General features: G+C 49.2%; 1 long non-coding RNA gene across 1 annotated transcript; it reads right to left on the minus strand.

Moving 5' to 3' along the window:
- Window positions 1-5,466: 5,466 nt before the first annotated feature.
- Window positions 5,467-7,636, minus strand: LOC122364586. The gene is made up of 3 exons (XR_006253577.1): window positions 7,541-7,636; window positions 7,209-7,334; window positions 5,467-6,599 (listed from the first exon to the last, which is right to left on the minus strand). It is a non-coding gene; the product is annotated as an uncharacterized LOC122364586 (long non-coding RNA).
- Between the last annotated feature and the right edge of the window lie 25 nt (window positions 7,637-7,661).

Below are 7,661 nucleotides of genomic sequence, written 5' to 3' on the forward strand. Positions count from 1 at the left end.
GGAAGATAACTTAGTGTGCATAAGAAGGACGAGTGTGCAATGCACACGCTATCAAAGTGTTTGCAATATGTAGATTACTTTAATTGCAACGACAAGCAAATCAGGAAGAATGCCAGCCATTATGGTGAGAATTATCGCTTATGTACTCTTTTTATCAACAGTGAGGTCTCCTGATTTCACGAGATACTTTAAATTTGCATTTCCCGAACAAGCGAAGACCTCATTCCCCATTTTATAGACCATCTTACATAAAGCTATAAGGCCAACTTGTAAACCAATCTTTTGGGTAAAGACCTTTAAATAAAGTTATTGTACTGTTTCATCTCTAAACATTAAATTTTCATTAATCCCATGCAGTTTCGTAAGAACAACATATTTCTGAATCAAAAATGAGCCCCAGTTCAGCCCAGTTTAGCACTGAAACAGGCAAGGCACATCAATGTGCCCTAACGTATAAATGCTTTCATAACTACGTGTATACCAAAGTGATAAATGAAGACACAACGTGCCTAAACAGTTTTTTTTTATCCACAGCAGACGGGACCTCACCCTCGAACACATCTGCGAGTGTTGAAACGTAAAATGATTCACAAAATCGTCATAAAAGCATATATAATCATAAGATGCGCTAATACGGTCGTATTGCATCGTACCATCGTTATCACAATGTGCTTCGTGAGGTCAATTGCCTTGTTGATTATTTCACACGTAATTCACATTTCACATAATCATGCTGGCCTACACTGAAAATATACGTTCATAGGATATGTTGGTGGGCCTTTACAAGCATTGATTTATGAAAATGTTTTTCATTTATTCATACATAGGTAGATAACATGAATAGACAACATGATTCATGTTATCTATGATTCATAATACCAAGAAACACACCCGTTAAAGATGTATACGTAAGTACCTATAGAATGTTGCATTGGTATCCGTAGAGATACATATACCTATGCCTATACGAACAACGGACATTTCCGTGATGACATTGAATGTCACGCGTACCTGTGGAGGGGTTTGGAGATGGGTATTTAGGATGCATGCAAGCTGCAATAGGTCACTTATCAACATGATCATTTAAATAAGGCCTGGCTCACATGTATAACTGATTTGATCCGAAGCCTTGTAGAAAACAGCGATTTCCTAACATTCATTACAAACTGGGATTACAGTTAATAAAGAAAACACCGACAATGAGCGAAGTATCCAATGTATGAGCATTGAGCAGCTCCCATTTCCATTGGTCAAATTTCAGGGTCTATATTCCTTTCTACGCTGAGGTCTTTCACACCGCATGATCACCTGAGTGCAACTTTTAATCGGGTTTACATATCACATCTGGATTGGATCTTAATACCTCCATCTGGCTACTGAGCTGTCTCCACGCAATCAGCCCATAGAGCTAAGATGGATTCTCCATTCAAAATTATCTACGGTGCAATGATTATCAAGCGTACATGTTCGATGCATGTATGTCAGGGTCGTCAGTGAGCATTCAGCAGGAAATAAAAGGATCAAACTAAGATTTACTTACACAGCATGGCGTGCATAGATAATTGCTACCTGTTTTTACAAAATTCCACTGGGCTCAAAACTAATCGGCTTATCTTAATTCTTAAACGCTGAATTACGTAAACGACGACCCTGCTGAACGGTTCCATAACTAAAATGATCAAACGTGGTACCGGTTAAATAGGCAAGAGATGAGAAAATGACGCATGGGTGTAAATTTGCGTCAAAGCCAAATCAAATTTATGTGCCACTACACTTATTAGTTTACCATTTATTGTCATAGCATTACAGAAAGGCCCCTTTCCAACTAGCCTGGTAGTTCGAATTATTATACCGCAGCAGTCGAGAAGTGCACGTCCGGGAACGATATCCGTTCGTCCACGGATAAATGACGGTTGCCTCTATTCCAGAATGTACGGTATCATCAGACCGCACTCACTGATAACTGTGCCTGAAGTTGCCTCTTGCCGTCTTGAGAATGAAGTCACTCTCGCTCGGCTCGGTACAGAATCGCGGCCACGTCACACGGCAGACAGAGACCCTGCTCTGGTCTGCCGGTGATCCGAGCCTGGTCTCACACCGCGCGCACAGACCCGTCCGTTCTGCGCCAACCAGAGATCCTCCCTGACTGGATCTCTCTCAGAGACAGCTGGAGTAACCTTCGGCCCGTCTCAACGCTACCGGTAGCACCACCGCACAACAGTCCTCGCCGCCACCGCCGGCGGTCAGCGCGTGAAACAAATCACAGCTCAAATCACGGCACTGAGCAAACAGAGCTGCGCCTCCTCGGGTGCCGCTCTGACTGATACCGGAGAGATAGCGGCGCGATGTGTCTCCACGGGCGGCGCGATGTATCTCCGCTGGCGGCGCTCCGACCTGGCGACCCGGGGTGGGACGGCCACAGGTCCCGCGCGTGTGAGCCGCACCGCGGCACACCGGACGGGCGCTGCAGACCGACTGCGCACGGGCACTCGGAGAACCCCCCGAAACGGCCCCACGGTGGGGCACACGAGGTAAACTGGCTGGTCCGGAGAGGCCCTACCCGGTCCTGTCAGCCACACCTTCAGCCTCAGCGTGGCGGGCTTTTTTACAATTGCCAGACATGGAGTGATCAGGCAATGGGCCTGCCTGTCGAGCTAAAATTGCGGTTAACGAAATTGAAAGCATCGGCGGGCGAGCATGACGCTTTAAAGGCTGCAAGGGAGGACGAGGGAATGCCAGCTTTCAAGACGAGTAATGAAATGAGCCCGACAAAACTTATGTAGGTAATCTGATAACACTTGATCGAGCTATTGAAAGCTTTGAAAATAATAAAGATAATTTAACTAAAAGTCAATCGAAGCCTACGTAGGTGGTAACGATGAATAGCGAGCTTTGAAGTGACGCCAAAGATAGCACAACAATAGGTGTCATGCTCACTGAGCATTGAGCAGACATTGATCGATGTTGAGAAATCTGATAAGCTAGTCATAAACCTCAGGCGACCGAAGGCATAAGGCAGATACATATTATGGGCAAAGGAAATATCTTACTTCAAAAAGGAGTGTAATTCATCAACAATTACAACCTATCAGTCTCGGTCGTAAGCACCGTCCCGTTTATGAACACCTCACCGGTTTGAAAGCTAACAATGACACCTAGATTCGTGAGACTTTCAACCTGCCAAAAATAGCCTTCATGTGCCTGATACTCCTAGCATGCCCATTGTCCACCCCCAGTTGTTCTCAGGGACACGGCTTCATTTATGTATGCACTTTGGGATCGCCGTCCTAGTAGTTTGAAAACTGCGGCGACCTTGCATCGACGCCAGGCGTTTTTCTTGTCGTAAATTATAGATAAAGCATTCCGATAAACGAAACATAGCTGTCTGGGAAATCACGATCAACAGTCCGCCCACTTTGGCCGGCAAGCATGCAACCAGTCGTATGGGGCGAGAAAATCGCAAAACGTTTACCGTAAAAATAAACCATTAAAGCACTTGAATATCTGCATTTGTCGATATCCTTGATGAGAAAGATGGTATTTTAGAAGGTTGAACCCCTGTCGGTTATCAATAGACTCAGCAAGTTCTTCACAAGTGAAATTCAGTCCGAGCTCCAATTATGTCCACGCTGCACAGGATAAGCTTATTATTTGGCTCACGAAGGGCAAGCTTCGTAAAATGAGTTGAATTTATTCATGCTAGCTCGACCTATGTCTAAGCACAATGGGGATTTTGTCGAGAAAAAAATGCAGAAACCCAGAATCGTAGGCATTTCCCTTACAGTCACTGCACGAGCCTCAGCCAAGGCCGGCCTTTACCCCTTACCCATGCAATGTTGACTTGGCGTCAAGTCAATACCGTCCCCCATTAACCCGCGCCCCGTAGGGCTACCGGCGGACCCTACCACCCGTAGGGGGGGGGGCCGTTTCGGCCCCCCCTAAGATCTCGGAAAGTTACCGGCCGATTTTCAAAATTCAAACGGCGTTCGATAGCCCCACCCGGGAACTACCTTGTGACCAAATTTCATTGACCTAGGTCAAACCGATGACGTCACAGGTCAGGTCAAAGGTCAGATTTTCACCGTTCACAGGTATTTCAAGAAATGTGTTGTGAAATCGAGTAAATTGGTAATTTATTGAAAACCATCGATGGTACATTGTTCGTCAAACACATACTTTGCTATCTGAGGTCACTGATACCAGGTCAGGTCACAGCGAGGTCAGGTCACCGGGGGTCACATTATGAAAGTGTCGTGTGATACATGTTTTATGGTCCATTTTACATGACAAATGCGATTATGTGGGTTAGGTAGCCTTTGGGGCCAGCCTAGGTCACGTTTTGGTGAAGGTCAGGTCAAGGTCAGGTCAAATTAGGTCAAATTTCAAAGTTGATATTTTTGCATAAAATGGGTATCGATTCGATGCAGCTCGTCACGGGGAGTCCAATGGTGGTCTTTGTTTTGCTCTACGAGGTCTAGAATTGCCAAAAATTGAGTTTGAAAATTTGACGTCATCATTTTTGAACAGTTTTTTTCGTTATAACTTGGCCAAAAAACGAGGTATCGATCTGAAATTTGGTATGTAGGTAGAAGACGGTAGGTACTATCACATATATTCCGGGTTTTTTGAAAATCAAAAAACTTTTTGGATTTTTCGGCTTATATATCCAAAAAAATGCATTTTTGATTTTTGGGGGTCAAAACTCGAAAATTTCAAAAATCCGAGATAGCAGTTTTGTAGCTCTGTCAATTCTACACCTTTTGTGTCTTGATCATTTTTCTGTATCTTCAAAGCTGTAGGCCTGACAGGTCTTCTCGCGAAGGTCTTTTTTCGGTCGAAAATGACAGAACATGACGTCATTCTGACGTCATTTATGGCCAACCTATCATAGCCTCTGGAAAAAATTTTTGGTCACAATGTGTAAAATCGATGCCCGGAGGGGTCCTGAAAGTTTGGTGGCGATATCTCCAGCCGTTTAGGAGATATCGACCGAAAAGGACGGGGGGGGCGTTTCGGCCCCCCCCCCTACGGGGCGCGGGTTAACTGACTTTGGCTATACACCACCCACACCGGCTGACCTCGTCTGGGGAGTGTCGAAACGGACGCCCCTGATCGTCTGTGAGCATAGTGGGGAAATGGCGGCTCCGCAGAAAGGTGACTCGATGAGCAAACGTCCTCCGGCGCCCAGTCTGATCAGAGTTCCGGGCAGTTTCAATGCGTCTCACGCAAGGTCAAACCGTGCTGCCGCAGCTCTCGTCCTTGTTCGGCATTTAGCGCTGATGTGAATACCGCCGGTAGATTGGTAGTGGCAAGACAGAAGATCATTCGCATGAATGCAAACATTGCGAGAAAGTTGAACGCGACATTTTGACAGCTCCCCAGCAACAAAGCGCAGAATGTCGGACCACCTCGCACACATTTACATCGTTCGCCTGTTCGCTACACCATGATCTGAAAACAAAGTGATGGCTTTGCAAGGTGTATTTTACATCGTTAGAATACACAGAGTAAAAACATTTCCTAAATACCTGACGGCGGGCACACCCCTTTGTGATTGAGCGTCGACACTTGTGGGAAGAGAGGAAGAGGGCAGTGAGACCATTGAGGTTGGACATCACCCTGAGCCCTGGCGGGCTGCGTCCCAGCTGAGGAGACCGGGCGGTCCTCGGCGAATGAAGTAAGACTCAGGGCGCACTACCAGAGCACGAGCCAGCGGTCGGACTGCTGTCTGACAGCGTCGAGCGGCGGCCACGAGCGCAAAGGGTGACTCTCACGCGGACCAGACAGATATACGATTCGGACAGACTGGCTGGAATGGGCGGCGGCCGAGCAGATATTTAGGAAAGCCCGCGCGTCTCGGCGGCCGGCTGGTCGGCGCCGAGACGGGCAGGCGCGCCGACGGAGGTGAGGGGCACGAGTGAGCGACCCGTCCGCCTCCATCGCTCCGCCCCGCACACAAGATAAAACCACCGGCGCCCGCGTCCCTCACCCACGCTCCCCTCCCCTGTCGAGTAAAACCATTCAGTAAAAGTAAGACCAGCGCCACCAATGAAGAGACCAGTCCAGAGCACGATTCGACGGCCGTGAACGCGCCGCGCTAGGCAATCTTAAAAAGAAGACTAGGTTCGCAGAGCACCCGCAGCGTAGGCCCGCACGCACACCGACCGGGCGGTGCCAGTTTAATCTTGTGTGAGGTGGGTCTGTCGCGCGCGCCTGATGACGCCGCGGCCATCAGTCGCACCCTTCACCTCCGTACGAGATCCGTGTACACACACCCCGCTGACACATACACACATACACTCACACACAGACGCGCGCGCCCCCTCACACACAGGGAGCGGACGGCGACCGCTCTCAGTCACGGGCTGTACACTGTACAGTGGGCGCGCACCGGCCGCCCGGGAAGGTGAGACGGCCGGCCGGCCGACACAATTCATCGCTCTCGCTCTGGCCCCTGCACATGCGGCGGGGCCGGCCGCGGGGTAGGTCCGCGGACACGGCGCACGGCACTCCGCACCGCCGACACCGGACACTGGGGTAAAATTGGGATTTGAACCCTTGTATCACAGAGAATTTCTCGAGTCCGGTCCTGTCGGGTACTGAAACGCAAGAAAAGGCAGAGTTACTCGTCTGCTTTTTGGACTTGCGGCTCTGATGTTTCCCAGCCAATCTTACTGATCGCTAATTGCAAAATTGAACATAGCCCAATGACAAGTCCAATTAACTCATCGTTCGACCCCCAGTAACGTTACAATTATGAAAGCGATCGTCAAAAAAAAAAAAAAAAACGCTGATCCAGCATGTGACACATGACAAATTTTGGTCTCTCACACCACTCGTCTATCCCATCTAGCCCCAATGCCACCGATCTGAGCACCCCTAGCCGTCAGAATCCTTCTTGTACCCGGGGCCTATTCCGACCAGGATCCCGTCCCGCCCGACCCCTCAGTACCAGCTCCATCCCCCGGCCTGCTCCAGTCCCTCACCTATGCAGAGGACGAGGCGTCTCCGTTGGCCTCTTGCCCCCCCCCCCCCGCCCCAGTACCAGTCTCCCCCGGTCGTCTCACGTCCCTTACCATAGACCTCTCCTCTGTACACCTTACCATAGACCTCTGGTGTACAGAGGTCTATGCCCTTACCTATGCGGAGGACGAGGCGTCTCCGTTGGCCTCTTGCCCCCCCCCCCCCGCTCCCGTCCCGTCCCTTACCTATGCAGAGGACGAGGCGTCTCCGTTGGCCTCCTGCGCGCCGCCCCCGTTAACCATGTACGGAGTGCCCAGACCGTACAGGTGGCCGCCGTACTTGGCGTCGTCAATGTTGTCCTCGAAGAACATCTGAACGGAATAGGAGGCAATGTCAGTTTCAAAAGGGCTCCAAACAGCGTGAGGCGGACAGAAATGTCCGAAAGACTGCGGTTTCTAAGACAAAGACTGGCTTCTTCAGTACCTAATTCAAATGCAAAGATACAAAAATTTGTAACTGATTCATTACATTTGAAGCTCACGAAAACATGTGCAAAACCGGCAAAAGCTTCACTGACCTCCCTCATCTTGAAGAAGGCGGCGCCGGTGAGCAGACTGTCACTGCCTGCCTGATGCTGCGGTCCAACCCGCTCCAGGTCCAGTTGATCAGCCAGCTGGAAATAGAACCAATACGGTTAG

This window comes from Amphibalanus amphitrite, unplaced genomic scaffold (assembly GCF_019059575.1).
Source record: "Amphibalanus amphitrite isolate SeventyFive unplaced genomic scaffold, NRLGWU_Aamphi_draft 000684F_arrow, whole genome shotgun sequence".
Taxonomy (NCBI): domain Eukaryota; kingdom Metazoa; phylum Arthropoda; class Thecostraca; order Balanomorpha; family Balanidae; genus Amphibalanus; species Amphibalanus amphitrite.